At 35.0% G+C, this 23,716-nt stretch overlaps 1 non-coding gene across 1 annotated transcript; it reads left to right on the top strand.

The window, feature by feature from the left end:
* Window positions 1–11,891: 11,891 nt before the first annotated feature.
* LOC141681687 (small nucleolar RNA R71) lies at window positions 11,892–11,998 on the top strand. The gene has a single exon (XR_012559113.1). It is a non-coding gene; the product is annotated as a small nucleolar RNA R71 (small nucleolar RNA).
* The last annotated feature ends 11,718 nt before the right edge of the window (window positions 11,999–23,716 follow it).

Raw genomic sequence — 23,716 nt, forward strand, 5'->3', positions numbered from 1 at the left:
AGTATTTAAATCCCCTTTGAAAGGAAGATCTTAAATATAAAAATGAGTTTTGGGATCCGCTCTAACTTTTAAAATCATTTTGAAGACTCGAAAACACTTTTAAGAATGTTTGGAGTAATGCTGATTTAATGACATAAATCAGTCCTGATATATTAGAAAATATCTGAATATTATTATTTAAATAATATTCCCATAAAGAATAATCTTTATATAAATAACTTGAAGTAGAAGTTTTAAACTCATACCTGAAATGAATCTTAAATAACCAAAGATATACTTATACGAAAGTACTATCTTTACTTGAATAATCGAAAATAAGTTTGATTATCGAAACATTATTCTTTAATAAAATAAAGAATATTAATTAGTAAATAATCGGAGTCATAAGTCCTCAAATGAATATTCAAATAATATTCAATAAGTAGAATAAACAGAGTCATAAGTCCTCGAATGAATATTCAAATAATATTCATTAAATAGAATGAACAGAGTCATAAGTCCTCGAATGAATATTCAAATAATATTCAATAAGTAGAATAAACAGAGTCATAAGTCCTCGAATGAATATTCAAATAATATTCATTAAATAGAATGAACAGAGTCATAAGTCCTCGAATGAATATTCAAATAATATTCATTATTTAAAATAAAGTTATCGAATAAACCTTATTCGATTAATAGTTTTGAAAACTATATCAATATATATATATAAATATATATATATATATAATATACTCGGGAACATCGACTCCCGGTTTAGAAAATGTTCACCTTCGGATCCCCTATACTAAGGGTATACGCAACTACTGCTTATCTCTAGCATAGGTATTATGCAACTATAAGCATTGAAATCAACAGATAGATAACCAGATTATGAAATAGACATGCATATATATACCATATCAGCATGCTCCAATATATCGCAAGATTTTCTAATTAACCATCATGCATCTATCACAAGATAATGCATAAACATATATACATCACAACAACAGTATAACGGGTAGAAAACTTGCCTGAGGGACTGGGGGTGATAAATGGCTTGGGACAAGTCTGGTAACCTATAAACAACATATAAGTTGGAATTAAACCAAAGTTGCTTATGAGTCTATACTTTAACCAATTAGACTCTAACACTCGCTTTGCGCTCAACGATTCACTTAAGTCGCTCGAGTACCCTCGGCTCCACCATTTTTAATAAATTAACCATTAAGAGTTTTAAGGCGATTCTTTTGCGAGTGCCTTACCAACTGCCTAATACACTTTACATAAATGTTTCATACTCCAATTAGTCATTTAAGGTCTTTAACCAATGTTTCAAAGTAAGGCGAGGGGTAATGGTTCGTTCGCAAAACGCCGTTACTTAAAACGGTCGTTTCTCCTAAACCGTACATCGGATTCAAACGAACCACATATCAAAATGAAGCTCGTAACATGAACTATCTAATCATGGCATTGGTAAATACCTAACAGTGAGTTCTCGGGTCCTGATGTTAAGAACAAAACAGTCTAAAGTAAATCAGACATTACGAAGGCCATGTTTACGCGATTACCAATTTTTATCCTACTCCAAATCAACCACCAATCAACCTCAATTCAACCATACAACCCAACTCCATACATGCAATGCTACAACAGCCCCAACAACTCAATATTTCCAATTTTATACTACTTCCCAACATGAACTAAAAGCTTTACTTAAGTTCTTTAATTAATCAACAAGGTTTACAACTCCAAACACATCACAAAACCAACACATCTATAAATACACAATAATCAAGCTTCTCATGAACCATACCAAACACAAAAGCTCTAAATATACAAAAGTAGGCTAGGGTATGAGATTATACCTACCTTGGTGAGTAAAAGTAACTAAGGAGCTTGGAATCACCCTTGAAAGTCCTTACCAAAGCTTAATCTAAACAAAAACTCAAGAACAAAATTTTAAGTTCTTGAAAAACACTATTCACCCTCTTCTTCCATGAATTTTAGGAAGAGATTGTGAAGGAATTTGAAGCTTAAACTTATAGGATAGCTATATCTATGCATAAGGAATCTTAGATAATTACCTCACTAATTAATGAAGCTTGGAACTTGGATTTTGGTTTTTTTCTTCTTGAAATGGAAAAGAGGCCGAGAGCTTTGTTGCTTGAAATGGAAGTCAAATTGTGTTTTTGGTGAAATGATTTGTTGGTTGGTTGTTTTTGCTTTTGTTTTAATTATTTACCTTTTAACCATGGTGATTTTTGTGTGGCTTGAAATCAACCACACTTCCTTCCCTTTTGGTCATGCTTAGGTCATCAATCCTATGTCATCTTCCCATGATTGTCCTCTTCTTATTGGTGTGATGACATCATCCTTACTAACTTCTTTGATTAGATTCTAATTACTTGGCTAGTGACCGCTGATCTGTTATACGGTTCGCTTAACTTTCGTTTTTGTTTATCGTTTGAGGGATCATACCCGGGATCTTATCACTTGGGTTTCCTTAACCTTTCTCAATACATTATATTCATTTTATGATCCTCTCTTATAATCCTTGAATTTAAATCCTTTTTATCCTGTTACCTTATACTCAATTCTTTTGGTATCTGGTGGATTTTCCGGAAAAATCAAAGTGTTCGAATTTGGATTCTGACGATTTTTACATACACTTATATATCATATAGAGTACTAATAAGACCTCAGAATAACAATAAAAGAACCCCTACATAGTGTGGCATGAAAAGTTTTCTTATTCAGCAATATCAGCAAAAACACTATTCATAAGGGTTACAAAAAGTTCAAAATTTTGGGGTTATTACAGGTAAGCATCTAAGCTCATTGTATCATAATAATTTTCATTACTATTCCGTTCTTAAATATAATCGGAGATATGTAACTGAGAGGCAGAGTTATAATCATTTATTTCCTTTTGTGATGTCTTTTTTAGTCTAAAGACGAAAGAGAGATGTGCGCAAGGACAATTTACTGTACAAATATAGATAAGAAGGTTATTTGAATACATATAAGTTCTTGTTTGGTTGGTTGAGAGATTTGAAAGGATTCTTTTTAACATCACCATGATTGTTTCTTACAGGTTACTCCAGCAGATGTCAAGCTCTTTTTTGAAACCGTCTGTGGGGAGGTTTGTGACTTTTTGAAGTTGCTCTTGTTTTTAAATTTTTAACTGTCTTAACTAAACTTCTTGTCGTCTATAGGTTCTTCGCTTGAGGCTTCTCGGAGACTATCATCATTCAACTCATATTGCATTTGTGGAGTTTGTGATGGTAAGTAAAATGTTGTGCTCGATATCTAAGGAGATCCATATTGCATTTATGCTTTATATAATAAGTACGTGGCTTAGTTGTCTCTGAAGTAATTGACTATTTGGTAACGAGTTGACTTGAAAAAAATATTACATATATGGTTTTCTATAATATATAACGAATTTGCCTCCTCGTGAGATTGTTTTGAGTTAGATATTCATTTGTCATATAAATCATACTTTTATTCTGAGCAGAAAGGAATAGTCTTAAATCAGGCAGGTGATTTTCTGTAAGCATTACCGAGCCAGGGAAATTTAATTTAACCATTTGTTTAAAACTGTTTATTCCAAAACTTAAAGCAATCTACAATGCGGTAATGATATAGTTTTTTTTGTAATTTTAAACTTTTTGGTTTATGTTACCTTGCAATTGCGCTCGTCAGAGTTGTAGTCAAGCAGTACATGCATTACTTTATGTTTCTTTTTCTAGCTTCTGTTGTACGTAACTGAATTTTAATTAAAACATTTATGCGCCAATCATCATTTTTTTGCTTTTTTCTTAGCAACTGATCACAGTTTTTGAAATTAATTGGAGAGAACTAGTCACTTTTCCGTAGATGGGTAGGGCCTACCTGAAATAATTCTATAGTTGCATTTAATTGAGTTCTCATGTTATTTCTAGTGTGATGTGGTATGAAAATTAAAAAATTTTAGGCAGGGTAGCAGGTAAATACTAATAATTATAGTGAAAAAGAAAAAGTATATAATACACAATCACCTCTTGCAGTTTTCTATCAATTACATTGTCTAGGAAATCCCTTTTAAACCTGTACTTCTAGTTACTTTGGTTAGGTCTTGTTTCCATACCTTTCTTGTGTTATATTTATATTTATATAATTAGTTTTACAGCCCATTTGTTGATCATTTTTAGTCAGAGTTTTGGTGCTAAATTTGTTAATTGTATGATGATCACAGTCACACTGTACATAGTGATCTGTCACTTGCATTTTTTGTGTCATTCAGTATTTGTCTTGGGCTTTTACAACCCTGTCTTGCATCATAGTATGTATTGAACTACTTTCTCATCCAATATTTTTTGTAAACTCTAATTTATTTTAGGAAGAAGCATTTCTTTTTTATCACAATGGTAAATGTTTGACCAAGGTTTTCGTTTTTTCTTTGCAGAACAACACGATTCCTAATTTGGTGCCAGCGAGACAGCTCAAAATCGGGTGATACAAGAACCTGGACTCCGATTTTGACTTGATTAAGAACCTGTGATCTTGACGACACTGGTGTTGAGTCTGTCATGTCGCAACTTAAGATACCATCTCAGATATTATGCATACATGACTTGTTGACAGTAAAATGTATTTTTTATAGAAATTGAATCATCTTTTTGTAATAATAGTTCATGAGTTCATATTTATTAATTTAAATTGGGATGTTACTCTAATTATTCTTGCAATATTTCCATTTATATTTTAGATTTAAATATTTATCTATTTATTATTATATTAGTGAAAATAAAAGAAAAAAAGTAACAAAAAAACTATTAAATATAAATTTTAAAAAATTATTATGTGGGCCCTACATATGGGTCCCACCATCCTGAAAGAAATTCTAAGATGTTTTGCAACACAAAATATATGTTACTATAGAGTCTGAAAGACGTTGTTATTGAGATCTATAGTAACAAAATGTGCTATGTTGCAATAGAGTAGTTGGTATGTTGTTATAGATATCTATACTAACTAGCTATGAGTCAATATAGCTTTGATGTTGCTTTAGCCCTATTTGGGCCTTTAGCAACATTTTTTTGGTTCTATAGCAACACAACTGAGGGGTTGCTTAAAGTAATCTATGGTATAGTGGGAAAAGTCTACCAAACCAAGGATTCCAACCTAAAATTTCTAAGGTCTTTATCAAAGGAATGGAAGCCAATGACAGTCTCTCTCAGAAATTCACAAGAGTACAAGGATTTTAATCTTGAGAGATTGTATGGAATTTTGAAGACCTATAGGCTTGAAATGGAACAAGATGGGCTAATAGAGAAAGCAAGAAAGGAAGGTGGGTTTGTGGCATTGGTAGCTGAGCATGAGAGAATGCTGGAAATGAAGGTTGAAGCTGTTAAAACTGCACCAAACATTAATGTTTATGAAGGCAGGTCTGAGATAGGCAAGGGAAAAGGGCTGATGACTGAAGTTGAAGACTGTCCAAGTCCGGATGACATGGATAAAGTTGATGAGCATCTGGCCTTTCTTTCTAGAAGATTTGCAAAGCTCAAATTCAAGAAAAATATTGGATCTGTGAAGCCTAACAGAAACATGGTTGATAAAACCAAATATAAATGTTTCAAGTGTGGGCTAAGTGGTCATTTTGCAAATGAGTATAGGAAGCCAAATTCTGAAAAGATAAGGTTTGAGCCTATAGACTACAAAAAGAAATATTTTGACTTTCTCAAACAGAAAGAGAAGGCATTCATAACTCAAAAAAATGATTGGGCAACTGATGGAGATGATGCAGATGAAGACATAAACTATGTCAACCCTGCTCATATGGCCAAGTCAGACGAAACAGAGGTTAGCTCATCTAGCAATCAGGTAATCTTTACGAATCTTCCACAGCTTTCTAAAGATGAATGCAACGATGTTATTAATGATATATCAACTGAATTGTATCATTTGCGTGTCACACTTAAATCACTCACAAAAGATAACACTAGAATTAAAGAGAATAATCTTTTTTTAAGTGATAGAAATGTTGTGTTTGAAACTCAATTTATTGAGTTTAAAAAATTAAAAAATCAGTATAAAATTGCTAGAAAAGAGTTAACATAGTCTTTGAAGAAAGAAGAAATTTTGATAAAGCAGCTTGAATGAGAACAAGAAGTCATTAAAGCCTGGAAATATTCCAGGGATGTTAGTGCACAGATGCTAAATTTCATGGGATTGAATCATTTTGTGAAGAAGCCTGGAATAAAGAAAAGAAGAAACTAAACCCAAATTTAGTTGATGGTCTATCAACGGATGATGAAGCTCATCCGTTGAATAATAAAGCTCATCCGTTGAAGGAGAAAAAGCCATCAGCCAAGGAAAGCTAGTAAAGCTTAATGAAAAATATGGTTAACTAACAAAGTACTTCATCTCGGGAGTGTCAAGCAAAACCAAGAATGCAAGTAAAGTGAATATATGGCATCTATCAATTAAGTAATTGAATGATAGATTAAAAAATATTGAGATGAAGACGGAATCTAAAAGGAAAACTAATAGGAATGAGAAAGTAGGGATTAACAAACACAACAACTACACTCCTGATAAGTATGCACCTAGAAAAACATGTGTGAAGTGTGGTAGTGTTAATCATCTATCTACTAATTACAAGTCTGTTAAGAATGCACCCATGTATGTACCTCCTTCTTTGCCTAACATGCTTATATCACCTATGCATGCCATGTCTGTTATACCTCCACATAACTCATATGCACTTTTTGCTAATATGTCATTTACACATAATCCTTACTATCCTGCATTTAATATGCCACAAATGCCATATAGCAAGCATTTCTAGAATAACATGTATGCACAACCTATGCCATACCATGTTAATCATAATGTGCTTGATGAATCTCAAACTATTATGGGTTTCAAAGTCCTATTCCCTAGATAAAGATTGATCTTGGATCACCTAAATCTAATGGTGGAAAGTCTAAGAAACTTAAGAAGAAAGCTAATAAGGCAAGACCCAAGGAAACTTGGGTACCAAAATCAACTTGATTTGGTTTTAATGTGTGCAGGGAAATAAAAAGAATCTATGGTACTTGGACATTGGATGCTTAAGTCACATGACTGGAGATTCTATCCTACTAACAAAGTTTAAGGAAAGAGTTGGCCCTAGCATTACCTTTGTAAATGACAACAAAGGATATACTATATGATATGGCTTGATTTCAAAAGGGAATGTCATCATTGATGAAGTAGCACTAGTTGATGGACTCAAACATAATCTCTCGAGTGTCAGCCAATTGTGTGATGAAGGCAACTCAGTTACCTTTAATTCAGAAGCCTGTGTTGTCACTTGCAAAAAGGACAACAAAGTGATCCTTACTGTAATAAGGAGAGGAAATGTGTACTTAGATGACTTTAACTCCACAGATGCAGATTCAATCACTTGTCTTTTCAGCAAAGCAAGTCAAGATGAAAGTTGGCTATGGCACAAGAAGCTATGTCATTTGAATTTCAAGATTATGAATGAATTGGTCAGGAAATACCTTGTTAGAGGCATTCCTCAAGTTGAATTTTTAAAGGATGGACTATATGGTGCTTGTCATAAAGGAAAGAAAAAGAAAGCATCATTCAAAAGGAAGTTTGAAACAATAATTGATAAACCATTACAATTACTGCATATGGATTTATTTGGACCAGCCAATGTATTGTCTTCTAATAAGAGGTATTGCCTAGTGATTGTAGATGATTTTTCAAAATATTCATGGACATATTTTCTTGGATCAAAGGATGAATCATATGAAATCATCATCAATTAAATCAGGCTAGTCAACAATCATCCTGATCTCAAAGTCAGAGGAATCAGGAGTGACAATAGAACTGAGTTCAAGAATTCTACAATGAGGTTGTTTTGTGAAGAAAATGAAATCATGCATGAGTTTTCAGCTCCAAGGACACCACAAAAAAATGGAGTGATTGAGAGAAAGAACATGTCATTTATTGAAGTTGCAAGGACTATGCTAGAAGAATCAAAGTTAGCAACTTATTTTTGGGCTAAGGCAGTCAATTGCATGTTACACTCAGAATATTTCTTTGATCAATCAAGCCAAAGGCATGACTCCTTATCAATTGTTCAAGAAAAGAAAGCCAATACTGAACTTTCTTCATATTTTTGGATGCAAGTGCTATATTCTAAGTAATCAAGCTGACCAACATGGAAAGTTTGATTCAAAAGCTGATGAAGGTATCTTTGTTGGATATGTTGTTGGAAAAGCCTATAGAGTCTCTAATATGAGAACCAACATTGTTATGGAATCTTTACATGTTGTGTTTGATGATAAAAAGATTGAAGGACTGGAAGATGAAGATTTCCATGAAAGCCTCAAATTTAACAATATTGAGATGTACAGTGATGATAGTGATGATGAAAGTGGTCTAGAAGGAATGCCAAAAGGATATTCAAACTTGTTATCAAATGAAGCAACATCAGTTGATGCACAGTGTGTTGCATCCATTGAAAGACAAAGTGCAACATCCGTTAAAAGACAAGGTACAACATCCGTTGAAAGACAAAGTGCAGCATCCGTTGAAAGATAAAATGCATCATCCGTTGAAAGACAGAATACAACACCTGTTGATGATCATTCTTCAATAGACGCTGAAGGTCATTCTAGATCACTGTTTGACAGAACTCAATATTCAAATTAAAGATCCACCGACTCAGGGGAGTATCATCTAGTCAACACTCAGTCACACATTAAGACACCAATGAGGCCACTTTATCTAGAGCAAATCTACCACCTTAAAGAAAATGGACTAAGAATCATCCATTTGAACTGATCATTGGTGATGCAACATCTAGAGTGCGAACAAGGAGAGCAACTAAAGATGAATGTATGTACAGTAGCTTTCTATCACAGGAAGAATCAAAGAGGGTAGAAGAGGCTCTAATGGATCCAGATTGGGTTTTAACTATACATGAAGAGCTAAACCAATTTGAAAGATATAAAGTATGGAAGCTGGTACCCAAACCTAAATATAAGAACTCTATTGATACTAATTGGGTATTCATAAATAAGATGGATGAAAATGTCAAGGTCACAAGGAACAAAGCTAGATTGGTTGCAAGAAATAGGTGGTGGAAGATTTTCAATGACTCCCACCTTGGCTTTGTCCACCTCAAGACCCTTGCTAGAGACCTTATGCCCAAGAATAATGCCTTCACGCACCATAAAATGACATTTTTCCCAATTGAGCACCAAATTAGTTTCCATGCACCTTTTGAGTACTGCACGAAGATTATTCAAACATTCATCATACGAATGTCCAAAGATGGAGAAGTCGTCCATGAACACCTCGACATTATTTCCAATCATGTCAGAGAATATAGCCATCATACATCTCTGAAAAGTGGTCGGTGCGCCACATAACCCAAACGATACTCTGCGAAAAGCAAATGTGCCAAATGGACAAGTGAAGGTAGTCTTTTCTTGATCCTCTGGTGCAATACAAATCTGATTATACCCTGAATAGCCATCCAGAAGACAATAATACTCATGACCGGCCAACCTGTCAAGCATCTGATCAATAAACGGAAGTGGGAAGTGATCCTTCCTTGTGGCCTTGTTCAACTTTCTGTAATCTATGCATACTCTCCATCCTGTGACTGTTCGAGTGGGGATGAGCTCGTTCTTCTCATTTGCTACCACAGTAATACCCCCTTTCTTAGGTACACATTGCACGGGGCTCACCCAAGAACTGTCAGAAATAGGATAAATGATTCCTGTATCAAGCCACTTCAGAATTTCTTTCTTCACCACTTCTTTCATGATAGGATTAAGTCTGCATTGTTGCTCAACAGTCGGCTTGCTACCCTCCTCTAGCAGAATCTTATGCATGCAATATGAAGGGCTGATCCATTTGATGTCTGCTATAGTCCATCCGATAGCCGATTTGAATTCTCTCAAAATCGTTAAGAGCTTGTCCTCCTCACTACCTGAAAGGTCAGATGCAATAATATCAGTTAAAGTAGATGCATCACCAAAAAAAGCATACCTCAAGTGTTCAGGCAATGGCTTAAGCTCCAAGGTAGGTGCTTCCTCAATAGATGATTTGAGCTTTCCTTCAGCATTTTTGAGGTCAGAAGCACCAAGAGATTCAAACGGCATGTCTAGCTTTCGCCTCCAGGGAGAAGCATTAAGATATTGTAGTTGCTCATTGCCATCCTCATCATCACTGTCAAAATCCCCTACTAAGGCCTTCTCTAATACATCAGACATTAGCATATGATCAAGTTCTGAAGTAACCGCAGAATCAATCAAATCTATTTTTAAGCACTCCTCGTCTTCTGTAGAGAATTTCATTGCTTTGAATACATTGAATGTCACATCCTGATCCTACACCCTCATTGTAAGTTCACATTCCTGCACATCTATCAAGGTACGGCTAGTAGCCAAGAAAGGTCTTCCCAAGATTATGGGAATCTTCTTATCTTCCTCGAAATCCTGGATAACAAAGCTGCAGGAAAGAAGAGCTTATCCACCTTTACTAGCACATCCTCCACTATGCCTATTGGGTAAGTAATAGAACGATCAGCCAATTGTAGAGACATGTAGGTGGGCTTTGGATCAGGCAAGTTCAACTTTTTAAAGATCGACAACGATATCAGATTGATGCTTGCTCCCAAATCACAAAGGCACTTGTCAAAAGACAACTTGCCAATGGTGCAAGGAATGGTGAAGCTACCTGGATCTTTAAGCTTTGGAGGTAACTTTTGCTGCAGCACAGCACTGCATTCTTCCGTTAGAGCAACGGTTTCAAGGTCATCCAGTTTCACCTTCCTTGAAAGAATACTCTTCATCAATCTCGCATAACTAGGCATTTGCTCCAAAGCCTCAGCGAAAGGTATATTGATGTGAAGTTTCTTGAACACCTCCAGAAACTTACCGAACTGCTTATCCAGCTTTTGTTGTTGCAATCTCTTAGGGAAAGGTGGTGGAGGATAGAGCTGTTTCTCCCCTGTATTACCCTCAGGCAGAGTGTGTTCAACAGTAGTCTTCCTTGATTCCGCCGCTTTCTCCTTTTGCTTAACTTCTTCATTACCAACTTCAGCTTCTCCTTCTTTTGCTTTTTCAGCATCAGCAACTTTTCCAGACCTTAAGGTAATAGCCTTGAGTTGCTCTTTAGCTTCCTTCCTTCCTGGCACTTCAGTGTCACTGGGAAGTGTGCTAGGTTGACAATTGAGCACTGCATTGGCTATTTGACCAATTTGATTTTCCAAAGTCTTAATAGAAACCGCCTGACTCTTGCACAACAGCTTAAGTTCCTTAAAATCAGCACTAGTGGGTGCAGCTGCACCTCCCTGTTGAGGATATGATTTCCTTTGAGCATAATGCTGCGGTTGCTGGAATCCAGGTGGATTGAACTGTTTACTCACGCCTTGCTGATATGGTTGCTGAATAGCATTTTGATTATTACTCCAGCTGAAATTTGGATGATTTCTGTTGTTAGGATGATAAGTAGCTGGCACAGGCTGCTGTTGTCGCTGATAATTGTTCACGTACTGAACAGATTCGTTAACAAGATAACACTGATCCGTAGCATGAGAACCTGCACAAAGCTCACAGACCATAGCTATCTGATTGACCCCATAGGTGGCAAGAGAATCGACCTTCATAGACAGCGCTTGGAGCTGCGCTGCAATAGCTGTAGCTGCATCAACTTCCAGAATACCTGCTACTTTCCCAGGCATCATCCTTTGAGTTGATTTTTTATGCTCATTTGCAGCCATAGTCTCAATAAGATTATAAGCCTCAGTATAGCTTTTGGCCTACAAGGCGCCTCCAGCTGCTGCATCGAGCATGGGCCGAGATTGGGCCCCCAAACCATTATAGAAATCAGTGATCACCATCCAATCAGGCATTCCATGATGTGGACACTTTCTCAACATCTCCTTGTAGCGCTCCCAAGCTTCGCACATAGATTTTGTAGGTTGCTGCGCAAACTGAGTAAGAGCACTCCTCATAGCCGCAGTCTTCGCCATTGGATAAAACTTTACCAGAAACTTTTGTGCAAGATCTTGCCAAGTAGTGATGGACCCGGCTAGTTCAAAATATAACCAGTCCTTAGCTTTATCCCTCAGAGAGAATGGGAAAAGCCTCAGCTTGATAGCCTCATTAGTCACACCATTATATTTGAAAGTACTATAGATCTCGACAAAATTCCTTATGTGCATGTTGGGGTCTTCAGTCGCAGCACCTCCGAAAGAAACAGAATTCTGCACCATCTGAATAGTGCCCGGCTTGATTAACTAATTATTAACTACAATTAACTACTATAATTAACCACTTAATTAACACTCGAATTAACAATATTAAAACACTCATGAGATCACAACTTCATTACTACTTCCTTCAATAGCTATTGTTATTACCCTTAGCATGCAACAGTGATGATATTAATCGAATAACACGAAACTGATAAAAGCCAACTTTTATTGTACTAATACCATTCTACCAAACATCCACAATTAAGATAGAAGTTGAATAGGCATCAATTATGTTGATTCCCTATATGTCTACAGAAATTGACAACATAACGATTTAAGCACAAGTTATTCCTTTTGATTACACAAGGCGAATAAAACGGTTAGAGTTACCCACTAATCATGCATATTCATACATGAACCTATGCTAGCATGGCAAGTTCTAAATCTCAAGATCCACCGTCACTTCACAAGAGATTAACACCCTATCTTATATGTTCGCGACGCACATAAGACGAATACGCACAACCAATACTAGATATCATACAATCATCACACACTAAGGTATTAAACAACTAACTAAAGAATTCCATAGTAAATCCGTTACGACCCCATGATCACGATTAGCCCATGTTAGCACTCATCGTCATCATGGGTTCATATAAAAACATGATAAATAAACACAAGAGAATAATAACTAAAACTACTTATATTAAACCAGAGTACGTCACAAGAGTAAATAGGTTCAAAGTAAGAAAACTAGCATCCAACGTTACAACGAAATAAAGAATCACAAGAAAATATGCTTCCTCTTCGTTGCGGTGTGCTAAAACGGTCTTCTTCCTTTTCTCCTCGCTCTTCGATTAATACAACGATCCAACCTTTATGAAACGTCTCTGAAATCTACTTATATAAGAGTCTCATAAAACCCAGATAACTCAGAAGTTGGAAGCCAAACAGAAATAGGAGTCTAAAATAATTAATCTAAAATACGACCCTGCGCGGCCGCTCAGCTTTCCTAAGCGGGCGCTCAGCTTCCTGCGCGGCCGCTCAGCAAAGCTGAGCAGACGCTCAGACCCCTTCTGGAAAAATGCTCCATTTCTTCGCTGCAATATGCTCCTATCTTCCCACTTGCAATGCTGAACACATGCCAAGGCTTATTATTGATGAATTCTCTTCTGAAATGCAACTAATACCCTGAAATGCACAAACACTAGAAAAACGCATCAAATACACAAAATACTTGATTTCAAGACACCAATTTAAGCTATTATAAGATGTTCTAAGTGGTATAAAATGCCACTTATCAATAAGTCACCAAGGAAATAGTCCATTCTATTATTTTGCCAAAGCCACAAATAAAGGGAGAGTTGGACAACATTGACCTGATCAATCTAGCTACAGTTGAGTTGAAGCTTAAAGAAAAGAAACAGAAAATAGATGAAAGGATAGCTCAAGTGTTTGGTTAAACTGCAAAACCATCAAAATCTATGAAACATATCACACAGTTGAAGCCTCTCAAATTAGATGAATTGAAGTTGGGAAAATGGTGCAAAGGGAGAAACATCAGTTAAAAATGAACTCAAGCCCACTGTGGTGCTCAAGCCTAAACCTTCAATTTTCAGATTTACAAGGAAACACCCAATGGAGCTAGATTATTCACCTCTCAGCCCCGATGAGCAGAAAATCATGGGAAATTCAATTGCTAGTTACAAGACAACCAAGGATGCAGCTTTGACAAAGAGAATAACAAGAATTTATAGACATGGAGAAATGATATGTATAATGAGTGGACATCCAAAGTTTGTGGAAGCAAAGAAAGAGGAAGCCTTGAAGTTTAAGACACATTCAAAAAAAAGGAAAAAGCATGCTGCTAAGGAAACTCAAAAGAAGATTGAGAAGCCTATTACTGATATTGAAAAGAAATTGACTGATGAAAAGAAGAAAATCCTGAGTGGTAAACAAGAAAAAGATTAAAGGTAAGAGCTAAGAGGCCAAGCAAAATTTCAGAAGAAAAGAGTGAGCCATCTCAATCTATTCATACAACTCAATCAACCGCGCCCAATGTGAAACAAGTTAAAATCAAGGTATATATCTGAGGTAAACTATCATGGTGAACCAATAGTGCCCAAGGAAGAACCTATAGATTGGGAGAGCTTACCAAACCATAATTTGAACATCCCTTTTCCAACCAAGAGGAGAACTCCAAGAAGGAAGAAGAATCCAACCCTACTTCCAACTAAAGCCATCTCAAAACCAAAGAAGCCTAATGTCAACAAAGGATGATCAACTCTACTAATGTAACATCAAAAAATTCATTGATATTCAACTCTACTCGGATGAATTAGAAGAAGTAAGAGGAATTGATATTTCTATTAAACTTCCAGAGAAATTGTCTTCAAATACAAGGGTGATTATGACAGGATACGACCATTCTACAAGATTCTTGAGGAAAGCTACAATGTCTTAGTCAAGGTATTTTCTGCAATGAAGAAAGACTTTGGATTCACAAATATTTCTATATCAGAAATACTCAAGAAGATTAAGTCAAATCACATAAAATTGGAAAGATTATAGTGCACTGCCAAGGGTTCTAACTATTCCAAATACTGGAGATAGAGTGCACATGAAACCATACTAGATCATGGAGCTTAGAGATGGGAAGTATGTCAAAATATTTTTCAGAATTGAAGACCAGCTTAAAATCTTAAGTAATGTTGGATATCAATGAAGAAAATGAAGCTGAATTTTACAGACAACTTCAACTCCAGATTGAGGAAAATAATGAGAAGTTGGGGTGGAAAACAAGGGAATCAAGAAAAATAAAATCATCTGCTCAGACTATAGGAGCAACTTGATAATGGCATGTAAACTTCTTTTAACCTTCTTTGTACATTTTTATTGTAATGCAGCACTTTACAAATTATCTACCTTTCAATATATTATCTTTATAGGGTGTTTTGTTATAATCAAGTCAACCTGAATTTATGCCTATAATTCCATTAGACATAAATTGGGGGAGATTATTAGGAATATGTTGTAATCTTGATGATAACTCACTAAAACACTCATTTAGAACCCTGCAACGGATAACCACTATGACGCCCTCCAAACCCGGGTCAGAAGTTTGGATTTCATAACACACACACAAATATATATAATATATTAACCTGTTTATGAAATAACATATGCAATAACCCTACTTAACGTAACCATGGATCGCAACAGATAAAGTATGCACACAAGCCATAACCTTAATTACAGTACATCCTACCAAATCCCAACTAGTTTAACTTACAACTGGATAATAAACATTCTTACAAACTTTTCAAACTCAAAACTAAAGCAAAAGTCTCCAACTAGTTTGATACAACTCAACCTGGAATCTTAGCTCGCACACTGGTCTGGGGATCCTCGCTACCAATAAATTCTTTCTTAACTAGAAAAGAACATAAACAGATTAGTAAGAGTGAGCTAACTAGCTCAGTAAGTCACAGTGACAATACTGAGATTAAACAATGATCAAATGAAAAGATTTACGGAATCATATTTCTTGATTAGCAATGATTAGAATTGGATATTCACTTTTATTTTAAAAACCAAGGTTAGGCTGATGATCAGTCACGCACTAACCCCGAGCAAGGCACACAGCTCTGCTCTATATACTGGATCCAAAGCACATATTGGCCTAATACGACCACGAATCTGGTCCACATTTAGAAAATAATCCAGTACTATAATAATAATGTAATAAACAATATAAATCAATGAACAGAATCATAAACAACATTCATCTCAAAGCATAGGGTGATTCGTAAACACCATAAACGTATAACAAGGTATGTATAAAGATTGGCTTTCAACTTGTAAGAGAATCAGGTATATAAAAATAAGGGTTGAATAGTTACAATGATTAGCCCTCTAATGTAATAGGTATGAATGTTTGTAGGTTAAACAAATCTATTCTGGTAGTCAGTGTATGGTATGTATATATTTGTGGATTAGTATCCTATATATGTGGTTCGTATTGGGAATTCAAAAATCAATGGTTTACGAAGAATAAGGCTTACGGCTCAAAGATCAATAAGAAGAATTGGGGTTTAGAGTTAAGAACTTCAAAGAACTTGTAATATAAAACAAGAACTATTCGGAATACTAAGCAAAATATTTCAAGCAGGTTCAGAACACTTGCCTTATCTCGATTGACCTTCACTTTACTTGCTTACGTCCATCGATTCTTACTCCCTGACCACTTGCTTTCCCTTTCTATGCCTCACTTCCTCTTCTAGACATTAGAAGTGTCTATCAATACTTATTTTCATTTTATTCTATTTGTTACAAGCTTCTATCTACCCTTCACTTCACCTAAATCCGATATACGGATTGAAAGTTATGACAAAAACCGTCAAACAATGGAGACATAAACATATCACATAATAATCAGATAGCACATAGCACATAGAACATAACACATAAGGTATTCGGTAAAAATAACTTTTCAAAGAAGGTTCGGGATTAAAATGATTTTTCACGAATTTAATACGAATTTTTGAACATTTTTCAGGATTAAAACAGATAAAAGAATCCTTTTATAAATAAATAACAGGGTTCGAATACCCGAATTAGATTTTAAAATTATTTAATAATAATTACAAGTATTGAACATAATTTAGAATAATATTTTAAAGCTCGAAACTATTTTTCGAATTTTTAAATCAAAAGAAACAATTAGATCTAATTAAATAATCAATTAAAATTAATTAATAACTAATTAAATCAATTAATCAATTAATATTTAAATTAATTGACCAATTAAATAATTAATTATTAACTAAAATTAATTAATTAAATAATTCAGATTTATTCTTGAATTAAAAATAATTTTCGGAATTAAAATAATGGTTTTTAAAATTTTTAAATATTAAAAACCATTTTCTGAAATTAAAATAAATAGAAAATATGTTTTTTATAAATTTTCAAAACAGGTTTCCTATTTTTGCAAAATTCTGAAACTACAGGGACTAAACTTCATCGTTTTCAAAACTATAGGGACTAAACCACAAATTTTACACCTCTCGCCCGAAAAATGACGGGGTTCCTCGGAGAACACGATCCCGGAATCCTCCGGCCACCACAAGCTCCAGAGTTAAACTGCAATTCACTAGGAACACAACCATGCAATTGAAATCAACAAATAACCCCTGAGTTGGCCGGAATAACTCGAAGAAAACTCGTCGGACTGCGAGTTCTTCTTTTCTCTGGCCAGCTCGACTCCGGTATCGTTTGTTCATTAAACCACCACCAATCGATTCTTCTTTTCAAGCTCTACATGTTGGTATCAATCAATTTCACTAATAACCCCTTGATCAAAAACCCCTAATTTCAATTGAAAACATTCATATGAATTAAGAAACCTAATTTTATAATTTGAAGATTGAACACAATTTTAAACATGTTATTGAACTCAAAATTGCTATTATGACATACCAAAATGACCAAAATCAAATTTTCAACAACATGCAAGCATCAAATCACACAAATAACATCAAAATCAAAAATTCATATTTTGATTCAAATGAATTCGAATTTAAATAAAATTCCAGAAATTAACCTGTGATTTCTATAGTGGAATAAGTTATAGAACTTGATAGTACTCTTCACAAGCTTCGTTTTGGTTATTCACACGTCCAATTTCGAGTTCGCTAACGCCTTCATTTGTTAGTTTGATTGTGAAGAACGCCTTGAATTCTAGGGTTTTTCTCTGGAAATTATATAATTTTATTGTTTAATTATTATTATCTGTATAAAATAAAATACGGTAAGGGCTATTTATATTTACGGAATATTGGTACCCCGTTAGATCATATCGGATATAAAAATAGAATACTTAATCATTAATTATTAGTAAAACTGATCCAATTCGGTACCGGTTTTAGGATAATTATCAAAATCGGGCTTTTTTACATACAGTCTTCGTCTCTGCATTTTGGTTACACAAATTACGAGAAGATAATAAAATAGTTCAATCAAAATATCATGTTTCTCGAAAATACGGGTTTTATCGATTTACCGAAACGAAAATTGTATCGTAAAATTTGTGTCGGGAACCGCACAGGTAAAACCGTACTCCGGATCGAAAAAGTCAAAACATGGAAAATGTTCGGACTAATCAAATTAGTTTAGAAAGGAGTTTTTCCGAGACTTCTAGGTTGTAAAAACATAAAAAAAATTGAAGTTGGACGATTCCCGATTATACAAAATAGTTTATATTTATTCAGAAAAATAATCTATTAAATCTATAAATCCTTTATAAAATTATATAACAACATATAAATTAATAGAAAAATATCAAAATTATCTATACTTTATTTTTGACATATAAAAACTAAAATTCTCAAATTTTACCATATATAAACATCCAAACACAGAAACCAATTAGTAGACAATTCAACAAAATTTATATAATAATCACAAAACATTTATTTATTGGCAAAAATAATTACACGTTATATCCCGGATATTACATCCTCCCCTTAAAAGGATTCTATCCTCATAATCTCCTAAGTAAACAAGTGAAGGTATTTTTCACGCATATCACTTTCTAACTCCCAGGTTGATTCTTCAAACTTTGGGTTTCTCCACAATACTCTTACTAAATCTCTATTGGATTCTCTACATATGACAAATCTGCCTGAAATTCTATCGGCTTGTACTATATCACATTTCTAAAAATCCGGATTATACCTCTTAAGGATTGACACGTAAAAGACATTATGAATATGCTCCATATGCGGGGTAACGCCAATTCGTATGCTACTTTGTCGACCTGCTTCAAAATTTGAAAAGATCCGACGTATCTTGGACTCAGCTTTCCCTTCTTTCCGAATATGGAAAATCCCTTCCATGGTGACACTTTTAACAATACTAAATCTCCCTCTTCAAATTCCATGTCCTTTCTGGCTTGGTCTGCATATTTCCTTTGACGATCCTGCGCTACAATTAACCTTTTCTGAATAACTTTGACAACTTCTTTTGTTTGTTGCACCAACTCTAGCCCAAGTATTTTACGTTCTCCAACTTTGTTATTCCCAAACAATCTAAACAAGAATTACAGAAGGGGGGGTTGAATGTAATTCTGGTTTCTTTTCAATTTTAAGAATAGTTCTTGTATGAATATATAACTGTGATTGATTTAGAAATGGTGCGGAATGAAAGTTGTATTGAAATCAAAAATACAAAGTAATCAAATACAAGTATTTAAAAACTTTCTGGTGGATTGAAATTTTCCACCAGAGATATATATTAAGTAGAAAACTATGTGTTATAAAATTGTACACAGCTGCTTACAAGTTGAACAATAAAACAGAGAAATTCTTTAAAGATTTTTCCTTATCTATTTCCCTGGTAATTGCTTAGTAACTTGGATACTATTCAACTTGCTACACTTGGTTTATATTTCACCAAGATATATGATAAAAAGGCAAGTAAATAAGATAAAACATGTCTAGTCTAATTCATGCTACTTCACTTCTCTTTCCAGCATCTTTGAATATCTTCAGTTTATCATGGAAATGGAAATGCTTCTTTGTTCTCTAAACCCTGCAAATAGGCTGCCACATTCCATTTGCATACAGTCAACGCATGTGACTGTCAAGTCACTATCAACTGCTCTTTTGAATTTGAACATCCATTAAAACTCAAATTGATCATCCGTTGGAAATCTGGTTGATCATCCGTCGAGACTTAAGTTGATCATCCATTGAGGCTTAGTGAAACATCCGTTGAGATTGTCTTCATGGCAGTTAACTCCATTTCATTTATACAAGATTACAAGAAATCTAATATTTACAATTATCCAACCTATCTTGCATATCAAGCTAGTAGTCAACATGACTTAAACATTCTGCAACATCTAGTTCACTAAGGCATTATAATATGCAAGAATGTGCTACTAAACATATTATTACATATGTTATTCTTTCAACAGATGTTGAAATGATCATCCGTTGAAAGCTACAACTTTACTTAAATAAAATCTACTAGGTGTTTTGTTTAAGTTATCATCAAGTACACAACATATTCCTAACAAACTTCATCCCAATATACTGTGATACACATTTGCGTCCGTAAAGAGCTTCATATGGAGGCATTCCGATACTGGCGTGATAATTATTGTTATTATCAAATTCTACTAAGGGCAAATGCTCATCCCAACTTCCTTCGAAATCAATAGCACAAACACGTAACATATCTTCAATTATCTGGATTGTTCTTTCGCTTTGGCCGTCAGTCTGTGGATGATAAGTTGTACTCATATTCAACTTGGTTACCAAACATTCCTGAAAACTTCTCCAAAATCTTGAATTGAATCATGGATCCCGATCAGATACAATAGACACAGGGACTCCATGACGGACTGCTATATCCTTCAAATACATGTGAAACAATTTGTCTAGTGAAAACCTTTCGTTAATAGGCAGAAAATGAGCTGATTTAGTTAGCATGTCCACGATAACCCAAATGGCGTCATGGTTCGCTTTCGTCCTTGGTAAGCCAACTATAAAATCCATAGCAATATGCTCCCACATTCACTCGGGAATTTCCGATGGTTGCAATAATCTACTTGGTCGTTGATGCTCCGCCTTAACTCTTTGACACTTATAACATTTGCTAACCCATTCCACAATCTCTCTTTTCATATCTGGTAACCAATAATTTTCTTTTAAATCTCTGTACATCTTGGTACTCCCTGGATGGATTGAATACTTTGAATTATGAGCTTCCTGTAGAATTTCATCTTTCAACTCAGCCACTGGTGGAATCCAAATTCTGTAAGAAAATATGAGAATACCTTGCTCATCCTTCTAAGTGCATAACTCTTCTCCTACCAAACAATTGATATCCTGATCCATTACTTCCTCTTGACCTTTCTTTATCTTCTTGAACAATTCTGGCTGAAAGGTCATACTATACATCTTTGCTTCATTAGGCTTGCAGATTCTGATCTCCAATTCCAATTTCTGAAATTCCTTATATAATTCTTCAGATACTGTTAACACATTTAATCTCTCCTTTTTGCTTAATGTGTCTGCCACTACATTTGCTTTTCCTGAGTGATAGTTAATCGTGTAATCATAATCCTTAATCAACTTCAACCATCTTCGTTGTCTCATATTAAGTTTCTTTTGTGTGAATATGTACTTCAGACTCATATGGTCTGTATAAATCTCATATCTTTCTCCATAAAGATAATGTCTCTAAATCTTCAAAGGAATACTATTGCTGCTAGTTCCAAGTCATAAGTAGGATACCTCTGCTCATGAGGTTTCAGTTTTCTGGACGCATATGCAATAACTTTATCGTGCTGCATCAGAACACAACTTAATCTCTTATGAGAAGCATCACTATAGATTACAAACTTTTCTTGATCGTCTACAAGTGATAAAACAGAGGTCGTGATCAATCTCTTCTTCAATTCTTGAAAACTTTCTTCACACTTCTCGTTGCATATAAACTTTTCATTTTTCCTAGTAAGCTTCGTCAGAGGTGTCACAATCTTCAAGAAATCTTGAACAAATATTCGATAATATCCTGCCAATCCTAAGAAACTCCTCACTTTTGTTGGTGTTTTTGGCCTTTACCAATTCATAATAGCTTCAATCTTTGCTGAGTCCACTTTGATCCCATCATTACTAACTATGTGCCCTAAGAATTGAACTTCATGTAACCAAAACTCACACTTTGAAATTTTAGCATACAAATTTTCCTTTCTCAAAATTCCCAAAGATATCCTTAAGTGCTCTGCATGGTTTTCCGTTGACTTCAAGTAGATCAAAATATCATCTATAAACACAATGACAAACTTGTCCAAATATTCCTTGAAAATTCTGTTCATCAAGTCCATAAATGTTGCTGGGGCATTAGTCAATCCAAAAGACATCACTAAGAATTCATAATAACCATACCTTATTCTGAAAGTCGTCTTCGGTACGTCTTCAAGTTTAATCTTCAATTGGTGATATCCGGATCTTAAGTCAATCTTGGAAAAATACTTTGCTCCTTTCATCCAATCAAACAAATCATCGATTCGAGGTAATGGATTTTTTTCTTGATAGTAAGCTTGTTAAGCTCCCGATAGTCGATACATAATCTCATGCTTCCATCCTTCTTTTTGAAAAATAGTACCGGTACACCCCATCGGGACACACTAGGTCTAATCACTCATTTTTCTAACAACTCTTGCAATTTCTTTGCTAACTCCTTCATTTCAACTGGCGCCATTCTGTACGGGGGCTTGAATACTGGTTCCGTTCCAGGTGCTAAGTCGATTGCAAACTTAATTTCTCTATTTGGAAGAAGTCCCGGTAACTCGTCTGAGAACACGTCTGGAAATTCATTGACCACTGGAATATCTTCAAGTTTTGCTGGCTCCTGATTTCTATCTATCACATAAGCAATATAATGCTCGCATCCCTGTCGTAGTAACTTCTTGGCTTGAATCATCGTTAAGAACTTCTTTACTTGCCTTTGACCTCTAAACATCACCACTTTCTCATCCGGCGTCTTCAAAATTACCTTCTTATTATAACAGTCTATCTGAGCATCATGCTTCGATTGCCACTCCATTCCTAAAATAACATCAAATTCTCCTAAATTTAATGGTATCAAGTCAGCACAAAACTTATTTCCAGAAATCTCAATCTCATAGTTCGTACACACTTGGTTAACAGATACACGCTCTTGATTTGCTAATTCTACAGTCATAATCTCATTTAACAGTTCAACTAGACAGTTCAACTTATCAATAAAATCTTGAGAAATCAATGATCGAGTTGCTCCAGAATCTACTAACACTTTAGCACAGAAAGAATTCACAGTAAGCGTACCTGCCACGACATCAGTGTCCTGAATAGCATCCTTCACAGAAATATCATAAAATCTAGCTTTGGGAGGTTCATTCACTACTGGAGTAGATCCCATGATTCTCAGCGCATTACGGACTGGGCTGGTATTTTACAATCCCTTGCTATATGTCATGGCTTTCCACACTTGAAACATGTAAAACCAATTGCTAGAACCTTGCCTGCTTGATTCCTGGTAGGTTGATCCTTATTTGCTGGCTCTCTGGATGTTTAATGATGGCACTCCCTTGAATAGTGCCCATTCTGGTTACATCTATAACATACTACATTTAATTTATCGCAAACTCCTCCATGTCTTTTTCCACATACCTGTAATTCTGGTTACAACTAGCCTTTGCTGATTTGGCTGGTTTCCAATGGTTGGACGGTTGCCTTGTCCTTCGTCGCCTGCATTTTGCTTCCTGAAATAAAATTCCTTCCCGACTGAAACTTGCCTTTCTTCTGATTACCAATATTTGGAAACTTCCCTGCCTGTGACTGTCCTTCATTTCCCTCAAACTTCCTCTTCTTACTTTCCTTCTCCTTCTGTGACATTTCACTTTCTGTCCCCGCAATCATA

This window comes from Apium graveolens, chromosome 8 (assembly GCF_009905375.1).
Source record: "Apium graveolens cultivar Ventura chromosome 8, ASM990537v1, whole genome shotgun sequence".
Classification (NCBI taxonomy): Eukaryota; Viridiplantae; Streptophyta; class Magnoliopsida; order Apiales; family Apiaceae; genus Apium; species Apium graveolens.